General features: G+C 46.7%; 8 non-coding genes across 8 annotated transcripts; all 8 read right to left on the bottom strand.

Moving 5' to 3' along the window:
• Window positions 1-714: 714 nt before the first annotated feature.
• Window positions 715-905, bottom strand: LOC142718116 (U2 spliceosomal RNA). The gene has a single exon (XR_012872252.1). It is a non-coding gene; the product is annotated as a U2 spliceosomal RNA (small nuclear RNA).
• Window positions 906-2,211: 1,306 nt separating this feature from the next.
• LOC142718115 (U2 spliceosomal RNA) lies at window positions 2,212-2,402 on the bottom strand. The gene has a single exon (XR_012872251.1). It is a non-coding gene; the product is annotated as a U2 spliceosomal RNA (small nuclear RNA).
• A 1,310-nt stretch (window positions 2,403-3,712) lies between these two features.
• On the bottom strand, window positions 3,713-3,903 carry LOC142718114 (U2 spliceosomal RNA). Its single transcript, XR_012872249.1, has one exon. It is a non-coding gene; the product is annotated as a U2 spliceosomal RNA (small nuclear RNA).
• Window positions 3,904-5,213: 1,310 nt separating this feature from the next.
• Window positions 5,214-5,404, bottom strand: LOC142718113 (U2 spliceosomal RNA). The gene has a single exon (XR_012872248.1). It is a non-coding gene; the product is annotated as a U2 spliceosomal RNA (small nuclear RNA).
• Window positions 5,405-6,750: 1,346 nt separating this feature from the next.
• LOC142718129 (U2 spliceosomal RNA) lies at window positions 6,751-6,942 on the bottom strand. The gene has a single exon (XR_012872266.1). It is a non-coding gene; the product is annotated as a U2 spliceosomal RNA (small nuclear RNA).
• Window positions 6,943-13,841: 6,899 nt separating this feature from the next.
• Window positions 13,842-14,032, bottom strand: LOC142718112 (U2 spliceosomal RNA). Its single transcript, XR_012872247.1, has one exon. It is a non-coding gene; the product is annotated as a U2 spliceosomal RNA (small nuclear RNA).
• A 1,348-nt stretch (window positions 14,033-15,380) lies between these two features.
• Window positions 15,381-15,571, bottom strand: LOC142718111 (U2 spliceosomal RNA). The gene has a single exon (XR_012872246.1). It is a non-coding gene; the product is annotated as a U2 spliceosomal RNA (small nuclear RNA).
• Window positions 15,572-16,925: 1,354 nt separating this feature from the next.
• On the bottom strand, window positions 16,926-17,116 carry LOC142718109 (U2 spliceosomal RNA). Its single transcript, XR_012872245.1, has one exon. It is a non-coding gene; the product is annotated as a U2 spliceosomal RNA (small nuclear RNA).
• Window positions 17,117-17,569: the final 453 nt, after the last annotated feature.

The following is a 17,569-nucleotide window of genomic DNA, read 5'->3' as shown; positions in this document are numbered from 1 at the left end:
TTTTTTTGCACATTTATTTGCCTCCAGGAGGCCACAAGAGGGAGACAAGGGACTGCAAAATGGAAAATAGGCATCCACCAACTTTACAGACAACTTCTCTTTGCTCCTACAACCTCCATCCTTGCACAGTTTGTTATTCTTCCAGGTAACATAGTAACAAATCCAAATTGCTGCTCTCTTTGTAGGCAAGCAAGGGTTTGTTGCAACTGCAATTCTTACTTCTTCTTGGAAATGTAGGGACGACAGTACATTCCATCACATCCATCTAGTGTACACAGGTAGGTCCATTGTGGCGGGCGGGCTGCTTTAATGGCTGTTTGCTGTTCCCCCTACTCCACTCCACTATTTGACTGTGGTGCTGCATCAATCAATCAGTGGCTGGCTCAGGTGCAGCTCTTTAACCTACCTAAAAGGGAGGGCGGAGAGAAGACAAGGAAGGTGAATGAGCTGTTCCAATGTGAAATGCCGGAAACACAGAAACACAGAAGACACACACACACACACACACACACACACACACACACAACAAGAGGTGGCAATGTATTAATTAATTGCATTTAATAAATGAGCTCATTATCACACATGACTGTACAAATGCATTGTCCAACAGGTGTTGAAATAATGGGATTAAAAGGGGAGATCCCATCAGAAAGACAAAAACAATAGCAAACACAAATAGCACTTTTGGAATCTGATTTTAGTCAACACATAAGGGAAGGGTGCACCGGTCCTGGAAATACTGCAATACCAGGTCAATGCGTGGAGTGGACAGAGCAAGCTCTATTTCCATCTCCCTGTTCTAAAAATCCATTTAATATATGGTCCCCAGATAGGGGACGTATCAGATATTAAACTGATAAGAACAGATACTACACTTGATCTTAGCCAAAAGGCCGAGAAGCGATAACCCGAGCGGCCCTTGCCTTGCCCGAGCCTGTCCCATACTGCTGTTCACCCCTTGCAGCGATTGATTCAGCCTACTCCTAGGCAATTCCATGGGGCCCTGCAGGCTCACACACATTTACAGCTACTAAGCGGGAGGGAGGTGAATAAAGGCCGGAGAGGAAGCTACACAGGATTTGCTTCTTTTGCTTGCACCACAATGCAGTGCTGAAAGAGGAGGAATCTACATAAAAACGCCTTCCTGGCAACGCCCAAATGCCCTCCTGCCATGCAGATAAACACTGGCAGCGGCAGCAAGTGCATGCCCACAGCCACCCCTTGTTCCTTCACACCTTGTATCAGCTGTAATCCAGTCCAGTCCAGTCCAGTGCTGCCTGCTGAGCAGCACTGACCAACACTGCCTGGGCCCAGGCTTTTATCTATCTCTGAGGCAGGCCCCATTATGATGTCAGAAAGCTGGCTCTGGAATCCTGAGGGCTCCACTATGACACGTGCAAAGTTCCGTCTGAACTTTATATAAGACGGTGCGGCTCAGTCAGTCACTCAGTGTTGCCTGAGAGGGCAACACTGCAACAGCCGGCCGCCAGGCTGTCTTTTTTTTGCACATTTATTTGCCTCCAGGAGGCCACAAGAGGGAGACAAGGGACTGCAAAATGGAAAATAGGCATCCACCAACTTTACAGACAACTTCTCTTTGCTCCTACAACCTCCATCCTTGCACAGTTTGTTATTCTTCCAGGTAACATAGTAACAAATCCAAATTGCTGCTCTCTTTGTAGGCAAGCAAGGGTTTGTTGCAACTGCAATTCTTACTTCTTCTTGGAAATGTAGGGACGACAGTACATTCCATCACATCCATCTAGTGTACACAGGTAGGTCCATTGTGGCGGGCGGGCTGCTTTAATGGCTGTTTGCTGTTCCCCCTACTCCACTCCACTATTTGACTGTGGTGCTGCATCAATCAATCAGTGGCTGGCTCAGGTGCAGCTCTTTAACCTACCTAAAAGGGAGGGCGGAGAGAAGACAAGGAAGGTGAATGAGCTGTTCCAATGTGAAATGCCGGAAACACAGAAACACAGAAGACACACACACACACACACACACACACACACACACACAACAAGAGGTGGCAATGTATTAATTAATTGCATTTAATAAATGAGCTCATTATCACACATGACTGTACAAATGCATTGTCCAACAGGTGTTGAAATAATGGGATTAAAAGGGGAGATCCCATCAGAAAGACAAAAACAATAGCAAACACAAATAGCACTTTTGGAATCTGATTTTAGTCAACACATAAGGGAAGGGTGCACCGGTCCTGGAAATACTGCAATACCAGGTCAATGCGTGGAGTGGACAGAGCAAGCTCTATTTCCATCTCCCTGTTCTAAAAATCCATTTAATATATGGTCCCCAGATAGGGGACGTATCAGATATTAAACTGATAAGAACAGATACTACACTTGATCTTAGCCAAAAGGCCGAGAAGCGATAACCCGAGCGGCCCTTGCCTTGCCCGAGCCTGTCCCATACTGCTGTTCACCCCTTGCAGCGATTGATTCAGCCTACTCCTAGGCAATTCCATGGGGCCCTGCAGGCTCACACACATTTACAGCTACTAAGCGGGAGGGAGGTGAATAAAGGCCGGAGAGGAAGCTACACAGGATTTGCTTCTTTTGCTTGCACCACAATGCAGTGCTGAAAGAGGAGGAATCTACATAAAAACGCCTTCCTGGCAACGCCCAAATGCCCTCCTGCCATGCAGATAAACACTGGCAGCGGCAGCAAGTGCATGCCCACAGCCACCCCTTGTTCCTTCACACCTTGTATCAGCTGTAATCCAGTCCAGTCCAGTCCAGTGCTGCCTGCTGAGCAGCACTGACCAACACTGCCTGGGCCCAGGCTTTTATCTATCTCTGAGGCAGGCCCCATTATGATGTCAGAAAGCTGGCTCTGGAATCCTGAGGGCTCCACTATGACACGTGCAAAGTTCCGTCTGAACTTTATATAAGACGGTGCGGCTCAGTCAGTCACTCAGTGTTGCCTGAGAGGGCAACACTGCAACAGCCGGCCGCCAGGCTGTCTTTTTTTTGCACATTTATTTGCCTCCAGGAGGCCACAAGAGGGAGACAAGGGACTGCAAAATGGAAAATAGGCATCCACCAACTTTACAGACAACTTCTCTTTGCTCCTACAACCTCCATCCTTGCACAGTTTGTTATTCTTCCAGGTAACATAGTAACAAATCCAAATTGCTGCTCTCTTTGTAGGCAAGCAAGGGTTTGTTGCAACTGCAATTCTTACTTCTTCTTGGAAATGTAGGGACGACAGTACATTCCATCACATCCATCTAGTGTACACAGGTAGGTCCATTGTGGCGGGCGGGCTGCTTTAATGGCTGTTTGCTGTTCCCCCTACTCCACTCCACTATTTGACTGTGGTGCTGCATCAATCAATCAGTGGCTGGCTCAGGTGCAGCTCTTTAACCTACCTAAAAGGGAGGGCGGAGAGAAGACAAGGAAGGTGAATGAGCTGTTCCAATGTGAAATGCCGGAAACACAGAAACACAGAAGACACACACACACACACACACACACACACACACACACACACAACAAGAGGTGGCAATGTATTAATTAATTGCATTTAATAAATGAGCTCATTATCACACATGACTGTACAAATGCATTGTCCAACAGGTGTTGAAATAATGGGATTAAAAGGGGAGATCCCATCAGAAAGACAAAAACAATAGCAAACACAAATAGCACTTTTGGAATCTGATTTTAGTCAACACATAAGGGAAGGGTGCACCGGTCCTGGAAATACTGCAATACCAGGTCAATGCGTGGAGTGGACAGAGCAAGCTCTATTTCCATCTCCCTGTTCTAAAAATCCATTTAATATATGGTCCCCAGATAGGGGACGTATCAGATATTAAACTGATAAGAACAGATACTACACTTGATCTTAGCCAAAAGGCCGAGAAGCGATAACCCGAGCGGCCCTTGCCTTGCCCGAGCCTGTCCCATACTGCTGTTCACCCCTTGCAGCGATTGATTCAGCCTACTCCTAGGCAATTCCATGGGGCCCTGCAGGCTCACACACATTTACAGCTACTAAGCGGGAGGGAGGTGAATAAAGGCCGGAGAGGAAGCTACACAGGATTTGCTTCTTTTGCTTGCACCACAATGCAGTGCTGAAAGAGGAGGAATCTACATAAAAACGCCTTCCTGGCAACGCCCAAATGCCCTCCTGCCATGCAGATAAACACTGGCAGCGGCAGCAAGTGCATGCCCACAGCCACCCCTTGTTCCTTCACACCTTGTATCAGCTGTAATCCAGTCCAGTCCAGTCCAGTGCTGCCTGCTGAGCAGCACTGACCAACACTGCCTGGGCCCAGGCTTTTATCTATCTCTGAGGCAGGCCCCATTATGATGTCAGAAAGCTGGCTCTGGAATCCTGAGGGCTCCACTATGACACGTGCAAAGTTCCGTCTGAACTTTATATAAGACGGTGCGGCTCAGTCAGTCACTCAGTGTTGCCTGAGAGGGCAACACTGCAACAGCCGGCCGCCAGGCTGTCTTTTTTTTGCACATTTATTTGCCTCCAGGAGGCCACAAGAGGGAGACAAGGGACTGCAAAATGGAAAATAGGCATCCACCAACTTTACAGACAACTTCTCTTTGCTCCTACAACCTCCATCCTTGCACAGTTTGTTATTCTTCCAGGTAACATAGTAACAAATCCAAATTGCTGCTCTCTTTGTAGGCAAGCAAGGGTTTGTTGCAACTGCAATTCTTACTTCTTCTTGGAAATGTAGGGACGACAGTACATTCCATCACATCCATCTAGTGTACACAGGTAGGTCCATTGTGGCGGGCGGGCTGCTTTAATGGCTGTTTGCTGTTCCCCCTACTCCACTCCACTATTTGACTGTGGTGCTGCATCAATCAATCAGTGGCTGGCTCAGGTGCAGCTCTTTAACCTACCTAAAAGGGAGGGCGGAGAGAAGACAAGGAAGGTGAATGAGCTGTTCCAATGTGAAATGCCGGAAACACAGAAACACAGAAGACACACACACACACACACACACACACACACACACACACACAACAAGAGGTGGCAATGTATTAATTAATTGCATTTAATAAATGAGCTCATTATCACACATGACTGTACAAATGCATTGTCCAACAGGTGTTGAAATAATGGGATTAAAAGGGGAGATCCCATCAGAAAGACAAAAACAATAGCAAACACAAATAGCACTTTTGGAATCTGATTTTAGTCAACACATAAGGGAAGGGTGCACCGGTCCTGGAAATACTGCAATACCAGGTCAATGCGTGGAGTGGACAGAGCAAGCTCTATTTCCATCTCCCTGTTCTAAAAATCCATTTAATATATGGTCCCCAGATAGGGGACGTATCAGATATTAAACTGATAAGAACAGATACTACACTTGATCTTAGCCAAAAGGCCGAGAAGCGATAACCCGAGCGGCCCTTGCCTTGCCCGAGCCTGTCCCATACTGCTGTTCACCCCTTGCAGCGATTGATTCAGCCTACTCCTAGGCAATTCCATGGGGCCCTGCAGGCTCACACACATTTACAGCTACTAAGCGGGAGGGAGGTGAATAAAGGCCGGAGAGGAAGCTACACAGGATTTGCTTCTTTTGCTTGCACCACAATGCAGTGCTGAAAGAGGAGGAATCTACATAAAAACGCCTTCCTGGCAACGCCCAAATGCCCTCCTGCCATGCAGATAAACACTGGCAGCGGCAGCAAGTGCATGCCCACAGCCACCCCTTGTTCCTTCACACCTTGTATCAGCTGTAATCCAGTCCAGTCCAGTCCAGTGCTGCCTGCTGAGCAGCACTGACCAACACTGCCTGGGCCCAGGCTTTTATCTATCTCTGAGGCAGGCCCCATTATGATGTCAGAAAGCTGGCTCTGGAATCCTGAGGGCTCCACTATGACACGTGCAAAGTTCCGTCTGAACTTTATATAAGACGGTGCGGCTCAGTCAGTCACTCAGTGTTGCCTGAGAGGGCAACACTGCAACAGCCGGCCGCCAGGCTGTCTTTTTTTTGCACATTTATTTGCCTCCAGGAGGCCACAAGAGGGAGACAAGGGACTGCAAAATGGAAAATAGGCATCCACCAACTTTACAGACAACTTCTCTTTGCTCCTACAACCTCCATCCTTGCACAGTTTGTTATTCTTCCAGGTAACATAGTAACAAATCCAAATTGCTGCTCTCTTTGTAGGCAAGCAAGGGTTTGTTGCAACTGCAATTCTTACTTCTTCTTGGAAATGTAGGGACGACAGTACATTCCATCACATCCATCTAGTGTACACAGGTAGGTCCATTGTGGCGGGCGGGCTGCTTTAATGGCTGTTTGCTGTTCCCCCTACTCCACTCCACTATTTGACTGTGGTGCTGCATCAATCAATCAGTGGCTGGCTCAGGTGCAGCTCTTTAACCTACCTAAAAGGGAGGGCGGAGAGAAGACAAGGAAGGTGAATGAGCTGTTCCAATGTGAAATGCCGGAAACACAGAAACACAGAAGACACACACACACACACACACACACACACACACACACACACACACACACACACACACACACACACACACACACACACAACAAGAGGTGGCAATGTATTAATTAATTGCATTTAATAAATGAGCTCATTATCACACATGACTGTACAAATGCATTGTCCAACAGGTGTTGAAATAATGGGATTAAAAGGGGAGATCCCATCAGAAAGACAAAAACAATAGCAAACACAAATAGCACTTTTGGAATCTGATTTTAGTCAACACATAAGGGAAGGGTGCACCGGTCCTGGAAATACTGCAATACCAGGTCAATGCGTGGAGTGGACAGAGCAAGCTCTATTTCCATCTCCCTGTTCTAAAAATCCATTTAATATATGGTCCCCAGATAGGGGACGTATCAGATATTAAACTGATAAGAACAGATAAGGTTTCAACAAAGTTTTTTATTGGCAAAAATAATATATTTTACAGACTTTTTTTTTTAAAAATTGAAACCACAAGATAAAATCAATGGCATAATACATAAATATTCATACATTTAAATGAATACAAAAGAATAATAATAAGACCAGTAATACAGATGTTATAATAAAAGTACAGAACAATAGCAGGATAAAATTTGTACAGGGCATAAAAGACATAAAAGAATAAAACCATTTTTATTTACAATGTTATGGTATTCCACATTTGCAAACACCACATGGATGTTGCTTCTTTTACCCCTAGCTGCTTTTTGTCCCTAAGATAATAAATATACATTTCACTTAGGGCATATTTCACACAATTTTTAACGTCAATAAAATCATGTTTAAAAAGCAGAATGTTCCTAACCTTCCAGATGGCATTCTTAAAACAGTTTAAAATGATCCAACAGACCATTTGCTGTTTAAAACTTGGGCAGTTAAAAAGACCATAAAACACGTATTCAAATTTAAGATCTTTAAGACCGCAGGCCCATTTCAGCAATGGGCCTACCTTCCTCCAAACCTCCTGTGCATATGGGCAGTTCCAAAACAGGTGCATTACCGTCTCGTCGTCACCACACCTGTCTCTCGGGCACTTGGCTCTCGCCACCAGTCCTCGCCTATGCTGGAATTCACGGGTAGGGAGGCACTGGTGAACGATTGCCCAGGCAAGGTCCCTGTGCACATTTGCCATAAATTTTCCGAAAACGTTCCGCCACACCACCTTGGACCTTGCCTGTGAGAAATTTGAAACTGCCAGTGTATCTTCCTGCCGCCTACAGGAGAGTGACACTTTTTTCTGGTCCCCCAATATGTCAGGCTCCAATTCTTGGAGACCTAGGAGCCTGACAGTTTTTTCGAGCACCGCATATTGTTTTGGGGGACACAGAAGCACAGGAGAATTCAAAGGGACACGAAACCATCGTTTAAAAATCATGCCCGTAGCGTACTTTAAAAAGTAGCTAAAAATACCATCAGAATTATACATTTTAAAACAGAAGCAAAAGTATTTAATGTAAAAGAAGTTAAAAAGGTTAGGAACATCTCTCCCGCCATTGTCCTTACATCTGTACATAAAATCACGTTTTAGTTTTTCCATTTTGGAACCCCATAAAAACATAAAACAGATCCTGGTCACTTTTTTAATATATAAAATTGTTGGAGGGAAAACCATAGCTACATAAAGCATTATGGGTAATAAAACAGATTTAATTATTAAAACTTTTCCCTCCATGGTGAGATTTCTCAAATTCCACATTAAAACCTTTTTTTCCATTTTGGCAATTACTGAATCCCAATTGGGTCTCCCATCGTTTTCTTGATTAAAAACAATTCCTAAAATTTTTATCTGATCCTGCTGCATGTTAACTCCTGGTGTCACAGAGGAATCCCATACACCAGTATAAAAACAGTCACATTTATCAACGTTTAATTTAAAACCAGAGGCTTCACAAAAAAAGCCGGTGTTCCTCAATGCCCTTCTCATGGAAGCGGCGTCTGGGCATAGGATGGTGGCGTCATCCATATAGCCTAGGATTTTTACCTGGTTCCCCCTTCCTCCAGGTATGGGCACGCCTCTGATGACTTTATCATCTCTTATTAGGGTGAACAGAGGTTCTATGGCACAAATAAAAAGGAGCGGAGACAACGGGCACCCCTGTTTCACCCCTGATAAAAGAGGAACACCTTTAGTTAAAAATCCGTTGATAGAAATTTGGCTAAAACAGGATCGATATAAAAGCTTAATACGTGTTAAAATAATTTCAGGAACAGCCATCTTTTTAAGAACCATAAAAAGATATTCATGGGAGACCCGGTCAAAAGCCTTCTCGAAATCTAAGGATAAAATAGCAAGGCTTTGACCCCTTTCTTTAAAATACCAAATGATGTCACGTAAAATATTCAGGGACTCAGTAATTGACCTCCCAGGTACCCCACATACCTGGTTTGGATGGATTAATTTATGAATAAAAGGTTTAAAACGGATTGTTATTAGTTTAGCTAAAATTTTACAATCAACGTTTAAAAGAGTAATAGGGCGCCAGTTTTTTAACTGGTCCCTCTCACCTTTTTTAAAAATTAAGGACACAATCCCCCTCCTCCAGGAAGGGGGCAGCTCTTCAGTAATAAAAACTTCCTTATACAATAAAAACATGTCATTCTTTAAAATTTCCCAAAAAGCATGATAAAATTCGATGGGCAGACCATCTTCCCCAGGAGCTTTCCCATTAGAAAAACTTTTAAAAGCAAATAAAAGTTCCTCCAAGGTAATATTACGGGATAAAACTTCCTGGTCTAAAATATCTAGCTTGGCATCAAGGGAATTAAGAACATGTTCTAAAAAGGAAGGATCAATATTTTTCTTGTTAAAAAGAGATTGGTAGAAATTAAAAGCAGAATTTAAAATGCCGACCATAGTGGTTTCTCCTTCAAGGTTTAAAATGACATCTCGTTTATCCATTACCTTTTTGAAGAAGAACCGGGAACACTTCTCGCCATCCTCGAGGTGCTTTACATGTGAATTAAAAATTATTTGTTTCCCTTTCTCTTCTATGGCATATTTTATTTCAGCTTTAAGATTTAAGATATCATCATCAACATCCATACCAATCTCCTTCAATTTAAAAAGTACATGTAAACGTTTATTAAGAACATAAAACCATTGTTTTTTCTCTTTTGCTTTCTTCTTACCTGCTCGAATAAAAAAAGCTCTGATTTTGGGTTTAATGCCCTCCCACCAGTGTAGCATAGGCTGACTGGGCGCTCTATGGGACTGCCAACACTGGTAGGTCCGCACAAACTCCTCTTTAATGATGGGGTCCTCCAGGAGTGTGGTGTTTAGTCTCCAGGGACCCCTACAAGCTTTTTGCTCTCCCTCTAGCTCCAGGTGCACTGAAAGGAGCTTGTGATCAGATAAAATATTTGTTAAAAGCAAACATTTTTTGGGAATAAAACTATTAGAAGTGAAAATAAAATCAATTCTGGAGCTCACTCTTCCATTGGACCAGGTGGGGCCTGGGTCCGCAGGCAAGAGTTCCCTCCAGCAATCTTTCAATTTAAAATCACCAATAAAATTCTTGAGCAGGTAAGAAGTACGGTCAATTTTTCGATTAAAATCCCCACCCTGGCGGTGTTCTCCATCTCGCACACAGTTAAAATCACCACCCACCAGCAGGGGGGTAGACCCAACACAAAACAATGGTAAAATCTCTAATAGTTCTGCCCTCTCCTGTTTGGTAGGAGGGGCATAAACGTTTAAAACACGAATTAAAGTTCCATTAAAAAGCAAATGTATTAAAATAGCTCTGCCGGGCATGATTTCAGTCACTGTTTGGATGGAGATAAAACGACCTCGGCAGAGCAATCCAACCCCCGCAGAGCGACAGTCATTTCCACCAGACCAGACTGAGGGGCCTAGTTTCCAGTCCATCTTTAAATCTTGATATTCCAAGTCATTAGGGATTCCACATTCTTGAAGCAGGCAAAGGTCAAAGTCCACAGTCTCTAAAAATGAAAATAAAGCAGTCCTGCGGACAGGGCTCTTTAGGGACCTCACATTTAGTGAGGCGACTTTGATAGGAACCAACATAGTCTTAGTTGAGGTCAGGGTCCGAACCAGAAGAGTCGTACTCGGAGATCAGCTGCGAGTCTGGACCCCCTTTTTGAGGGGTCAATAAATCTTGGATGTTGGTAGGGTCAGAGCCAGATACGTGGGCGGCTCCAACCCCCACACTGCTCTCATCCGAACTCCGATAGGCAGCTTTCCTCCGAACTCCGGACTCCTCTTCCTCTCGCTGTCTCTTTGCAGAATGGCTCCTATCCATCTCCTCGAAGTCGCTCTCACCCATCTCTGGCCCCTGGCTGAAGATATCGCTGATGTCCTTCCTGGGCAGCTGCACAGGGGCCTGTGAGGTCCCATCGCTCTTGGCAACCTTTGCCTGCTTACGGGGAGCCTTCATCGCAAGCCCCTCCACAACCGCAGTGGAGGAACTTTGCTCCGACCCCCCCGTTGACCGGAAATGGTCAAAACGAGGCTCCAATCCAGCATATTTTAGGGTTTTCTTAATGGAGCCCTCGTCTGACACAGAGTGTCTCCGCTCCATGCCCACACTCTTGGGACAGGCGTCAGGTCCTACTGCAGAACCTACGGAGCCACGACGCCTGTCGCTAACCACTGCCTCAACAGGGTCCACTGCAGGCGGAGCAGAGGACCTGTTTGCAGAGGTGCCGGTCAACTTATGTCCAGCAGAGTCAGAATTCCTCCTGCTCTGCCTGGACCCGGTGGAATCCCTATGGCCGTCCCTCGAGGCTGACATCGGTGGGCCCCCCGATGGAGCTGTGAAGGACTTTGGCCTGGACCCCTCAGTCGTCAATGCTCGTTTTGGGGCATTACCAGCGGCGTCTGCACATGTTGCAAACTGCCGCTCTGGCCCTGGTCTGGGTGGCCCAGATTTCGCTCTGCGGGGGCAATCTTTAAAAGCATGCCCAGTCATGCCGCACAGATTGCACAACACCTCGGAACTGCATTTTGCCGCTACGTGTCCAACCTGGCCACACCTGTTACACTGCACCACATGGGGCCGGTCACAATGTTCTCTGGTGTGGCCATATCTCAAGCAGTTCCGGCAGGCTATTGGCATCTGGGGGTAAAATAGGAATCCTCGATTCTTCCCAATGGCAAAGTTCTGGGGTGGGTGATGTAAGCCTCCAATGCCATTGGGATCCTGGCGGAACTTCACCCAATATTTTCTTTTGCCATTCCAGAAGCTCTGGGTGTTCAAGATTTTATGTGAGAAGCGGACCTCCCTGCAGTAACGACTGAGGAAGGTTTCAATGTCACACTCTGAGACAAATGGACTGAACATGCACATCACGAGCGGGACTTCTTCCTCCCCGTAGAGGAATAAAAAGTTCAGTCCATTTAGCCGCTCCTCACTCTGGTCCGCATCAGACAATCTTTTGTGCATGTTGTCGCAACATGCCGCGGCCGTAAAGGATACGGTGTACCGACCGCGGCTTTCCTGGTCGTTGAGACACAGGATGTCCGCCCGCTTGAGCCCCAGGAAGTCCAGCAGAATCACCTCCACAATGAAGCGAAGGTTCTTCCGCTGGCGATGGCCTTCTTCCACCTCGATGCGGACGGACTGGCGCAACCGGGTGTCCCCGGATGCAAATCCAAATGTATATGGCATTTTCAGTGCCTGGGGGCTAAGCCTGTCCCTTATAGCAGCAAGGGCTCAGATTCCACAATTAAGTGGAACCCTCCCCCAAGGCCAAGGATTAGGGTACCCCAGACACCTACGAAGCCCGATAAACGCCCTCGGAACGCTCTTAGAAAAACGCCTCAAGGCCGGTTGACCTCTTGGGTAAGGCGCGATCGCAACTCGTTGTCCGGGGGCTAAGCCCACTCCCCAAATAGCAGCAAGGGGGTGAAGTCTCTCTGTGAAAAGAGACGATCCCCCAAGGCCAAGGAGCAGGGTACCCCGGACACCTCCCAACAAAACCAGATGCAGAAATACTACACCTGATCTTGCCAAAAGGCCGAGAAGCGATAACCCGAGCGGCCCTTGCCTTGCCCGAGCCTGTCCCATACTGCTGTTCACCCCTTGCAGCGATTGATTCAGCCTACTCCTAGGCAATTCCATGGGGCCCTGCAGGCTCACACACATTTACAGCTACTAAGCGGGAGGGAGGTGAATAAAGGCCGGAGAGGAAGCTACACAGGATTTGCTTCTTTTGCTTGCACCACAATGCAGTGCTGAAAGAGGAGGAATCTACATAAAAACGCCTTCCTGGCAACGCCCAAATGCCCTCCTGCCATGCAGATAAACACTGGCAGCGGCAGCAAGTGCATGCCCACAGCCACCCCTTGTTCCTTCACACCTTGTATCAGCTGTAATCCAGTCCAGTCCAGTCCAGTGCTGCCTGCTGAGCAGCACTGACCAACACTGCCTGGGCCCAGGCTTTTATCTATCTCTGAGGCAGGCCCCATTATGATGTCAGAAAGCTGGCTCTGGAATCCTGAGGGCTCCACTATGACACGTGCAAAGTTCCGTCTGAACTTTATATAAGACGGTGCGGCTCAGTCAGTCACTCAGTGTTGCCTGAGAGGGCAACACTGCAACAGCCGGCCGCCAGGCTGTCTTTTTTTTGCACATTTATTTGCCTCCAGGAGGCCACAAGAGGGAGACAAGGGACTGCAAAATGGAAAATAGGCATCCACCAACTTTACAGACAACTTCTCTTTGCTCCTACAACCTCCATCCTTGCACAGTTTGTTATTCTTCCAGGTAACATAGTAACAAATCCAAATTGCTGCTCTCTTTGTAGGCAAGCAAGGGTTTGTTGCAACTGCAATTCTTACTTCTTCTTGGAAATGTAGGGACGACAGTACATTCCATCACATCCATCTAGTGTACACAGGTAGGTCCATTGTGGCGGGCGGGCTGCTTTAATGGCTGTTTGCTGTTCCCCCTACTCCACTCCACTATTTGACTGTGGTGCTGCATCAATCAATCAGTGGCTGGCTCAGGTGCAGCTCTTTAACCTACCTAAAAGGGAGGGCGGAGAGAAGACAAGGAAGGTGAATGAGCTGTTCCAATGTGAAATGCCGGAAACACAGAAACACAGAAGACACACACACACACACACACACACACACACACACACACACACACACACACACACACACACACACACACACACACAACAAGAGGTGGCAATGTATTAATTAATTGCATTTAATAAATGAGCTCATTATCACACATGACTGTACAAATGCATTGTCCAACAGGTGTTGAAATAATGGGATTAAAAGGGGAGATCCCATCAGAAAGACAAAAACAATAGCAAACACAAATAGCACTTTTGGAATCTGATTTTAGTCAACACATAAGGGAAGGGTGCACCGGTCCTGGAAATACTGCAATACCAGGTCAATGCGTGGAGTGGACAGAGCAAGCTCTATTTCCATCTCCCTGTTCTAAAAATCCATTTAATATATGGTCCCCAGATAGGGGACGTATCAGATATTAAACTGATAAGAACAGATACTACACTTGATCTTAGCCAAAAGGCCGAGAAGCGATAACCCGAGCGGCCCTTGCCTTGCCCGAGCCTGTCCCATACTGCTGTTCACCCCTTGCAGCGATTGATTCAGCCTACTCCTAGGCAATTCCATGGGGCCCTGCAGGCTCACACACATTTACAGCTACTAAGCGGGAGGGAGGTGAATAAAGGCCGGAGAGGAAGCTACACAGGATTTGCTTCTTTTGCTTGCACCACAATGCAGTGCTGAAAGAGGAGGAATCTACATAAAAACGCCTTCCTGGCAACGCCCAAATGCCCTCCTGCCATGCAGATAAACACTGGCAGCGGCAGCAAGTGCATGCCCACAGCCACCCCTTGTTCCTTCACACCTTGTATCAGCTGTAATCCAGTCCAGTCCAGTCCAGTGCTGCCTGCTGAGCAGCACTGACCAACACTGCCTGGGCCCAGGCTTTTATCTATCTCTGAGGCAGGCCCCATTATGATGTCAGAAAGCTGGCTCTGGAATCCTGAGGGCTCCACTATGACACGTGCAAAGTTCCGTCTGAACTTTATATAAGACGGTGCGGCTCAGTCAGTCACTCAGTGTTGCCTGAGAGGGCAACACTGCAACAGCCGGCCGCCAGGCTGTCTTTTTTTTGCACATTTATTTGCCTCCAGGAGGCCACAAGAGGGAGACAAGGGACTGCAAAATGGAAAATAGGCATCCACCAACTTTACAGACAACTTCTCTTTGCTCCTACAACCTCCATCCTTGCACAGTTTGTTATTCTTCCAGGTAACATAGTAACAAATCCAAATTGCTGCTCTCTTTGTAGGCAAGCAAGGGTTTGTTGCAACTGCAATTCTTACTTCTTCTTGGAAATGTAGGGACGACAGTACATTCCATCACATCCATCTAGTGTACACAGGTAGGTCCATTGTGGCGGGCGGGCTGCTTTAATGGCTGTTTGCTGTTCCCCCTACTCCACTCCACTATTTGACTGTGGTGCTGCATCAATCAATCAGTGGCTGGCTCAGGTGCAGCTCTTTAACCTACCTAAAAGGGAGGGCGGAGAGAAGACAAGGAAGGTGAATGAGCTGTTCCAATGTGAAATGCCGGAAACACAGAAACACAGAAGACACACACACACACACACACACACACACACACACACACACACACACACACACACACACACACACACACACACACACACAACAAGAGGTGGCAATGTATTAATTAATTGCATTTAATAAATGAGCTCATTATCACACATGACTGTACAAATGCATTGTCCAACAGGTGTTGAAATAATGGGATTAAAAGGGGAGATCCCATCAGAAAGACAAAAACAATAGCAAACACAAATAGCACTTTTGGAATCTGATTTTAGTCAACACATAAGGGAAGGGTGCACCGGTCCTGGAAATACTGCAATACCAGGTCAATGCGTGGAGTGGACAGAGCAAGCTCTATTTCCATCTCCCTGTTCTAAAAATCCATTTAATATATGGTCCCCAGATAGGGGACGTATCAGATATTAAACTGATAAGAACAGATACTACACTTGATCTTAGCCAAAAGGCCGAGAAGCGATAACCCGAGCGGCCCTTGCCTTGCCCGAGCCTGTCCCATACTGCTGTTCACCCCTTGCAGCGATTGATTCAGCCTACTCCTAGGCAATTCCATGGGGCCCTGCAGGCTCACACACATTTACAGCTACTAAGCGGGAGGGAGGTGAATAAAGGCCGGAGAGGAAGCTACACAGGATTTGCTTCTTTTGCTTGCACCACAATGCAGTGCTGAAAGAGGAGGAATCTACATAAAAACGCCTTCCTGGCAACGCCCAAATGCCCTCCTGCCATGCAGATAAACACTGGCAGCGGCAGCAAGTGCATGCCCACAGCCACCCCTTGTTCCTTCACACCTTGTATCAGCTGTAATCCAGTCCAGTCCAGTCCAGTGCTGCCTGCTGAGCAGCACTGACCAACACTGCCTGGGCCCAGGCTTTTATCTATCTCTGAGGCAGGCCCCATTATGATGTCAGAAAGCTGGCTCTGGAATCCTGAGGGCTCCACTATGACACGTGCAAAGTTCCGTCTGAACTTTATATAAGACGGTGCGGCTCAGTCAGTCACTCAGTGTTGCCTGAGAGGGCAACACTGCAACAGCCGGCCGCCAGGCTGTCTTTTTTTTGCACATTTATTTGCCTCCAGGAGGCCACAAGAGGGAGACAAGGGACTGCAAAATGGAAAATAGGCATCCACCAACTTTACAGACAACTTCTCTTTGCTCCTACAACCTCCATCCTTGCACAGTTTGTTATTCTTCCAGGTAACATAGTAACAAATCCAAATTGCTGCTCTCTTTGTAGGCAAGCAAGGGTTTGTTGCAACTGCAATTCTTACTTCTTCTTGGAAATGTAGGGACGACAGTACATTCCATCACATCCATCTAGTGTACACAGGTAGGTCCATTGTGGCGGGCGGGCTGCTTTAATGGCTGTTTGCTGTTCCCCCTACTCCACTCCACTATTTGACTGTGGTGCTGCATCAATCAATCAGTGGCTGGCTCAGGTGCAGCTCTTTAACCTACCTAAAAGGGAGGGCGGAGAGAAGACAAGGAAGGTGAATGAGCTGTTCCAATGTGAAATGCCGGAAACACAGAAACACAGAAGACACACACACACACACACACACACACACACACACACACACACACACACACACACACACACACACACACACACACACACACACACAACAAGAGGTGGCAATGTATTAATTAATTGCATTTAATAAATGAGCTCATTATCACACATGACTGTACAAATGCATTGTCCAACAGGTGTTGAAATAATGGGATTAAAAGGGGAGATCCCATCAGAAAGACAAAAACAATAGCAAACACAAATAGCACTTTTGGAATCTGATTTTAGTCAACACATAAGGGAAGGGTGCACCGGTCCTGGAAATACTGCAATACCAGGTCAATGCGTGGAGTGGACAGAGCAAGCTCTATTTCCATCTCCCTGTTCTAAAAATCCATTTAATATATGGTCCCCAGATAGGGGACGTATCAGATATTAAACTGATAAGAACAGATACTACACTTGATCTTAGCCAAAAGGCCGAGAAGCGATAACCCGAGCGGCCCTTGCCTTGCCCGAGCCTGTCCCATACTGCTGTTCACCCCTTGCAGCGATTGATTCAGCCTACTCCTAGGCAATTCCATGGGGCCCTGCAGGCTCACACACATTTACAGCTACTAAGCGGGAGGGAGGTGAATAAAGGCCGGAGAGGAAGCTACACAGGATTTGCTTCTTTTGCTTGCACCACAATGCAGTGCTGAAAGAGGAGGAATCTACATAAAAACGCCTTCCTGGCAACGCCCAAATGCCCTCCTGCCATGCAGATAAACACTGGCAGCGGCAGCAAGTGCATGCCCACAGCCACCCCTTGTTCCTTCACACCTTGTATCAGCTGTAATCCAGTCCAGTCCAGTCCAGTGCTGCCTGCTGAGCAGCACTGACCAACACTGCCTGGGCCCAGGCTTTTATCTATCTCTGAGGCAGGCCCCATTATGATGTCAGAAA

The sequence above is a fragment of the Rhinoderma darwinii genome, unplaced genomic scaffold (assembly GCF_050947455.1).
Source record: "Rhinoderma darwinii isolate aRhiDar2 unplaced genomic scaffold, aRhiDar2.hap1 Scaffold_4608, whole genome shotgun sequence".
Lineage (NCBI taxonomy): Eukaryota > Metazoa > Chordata > Amphibia > Anura > Rhinodermatidae > Rhinoderma > Rhinoderma darwinii.
The sequence above is the reverse complement of the archived record's forward strand: the minus strand, read 5'-3'. Positions and strand labels throughout refer to the sequence as shown.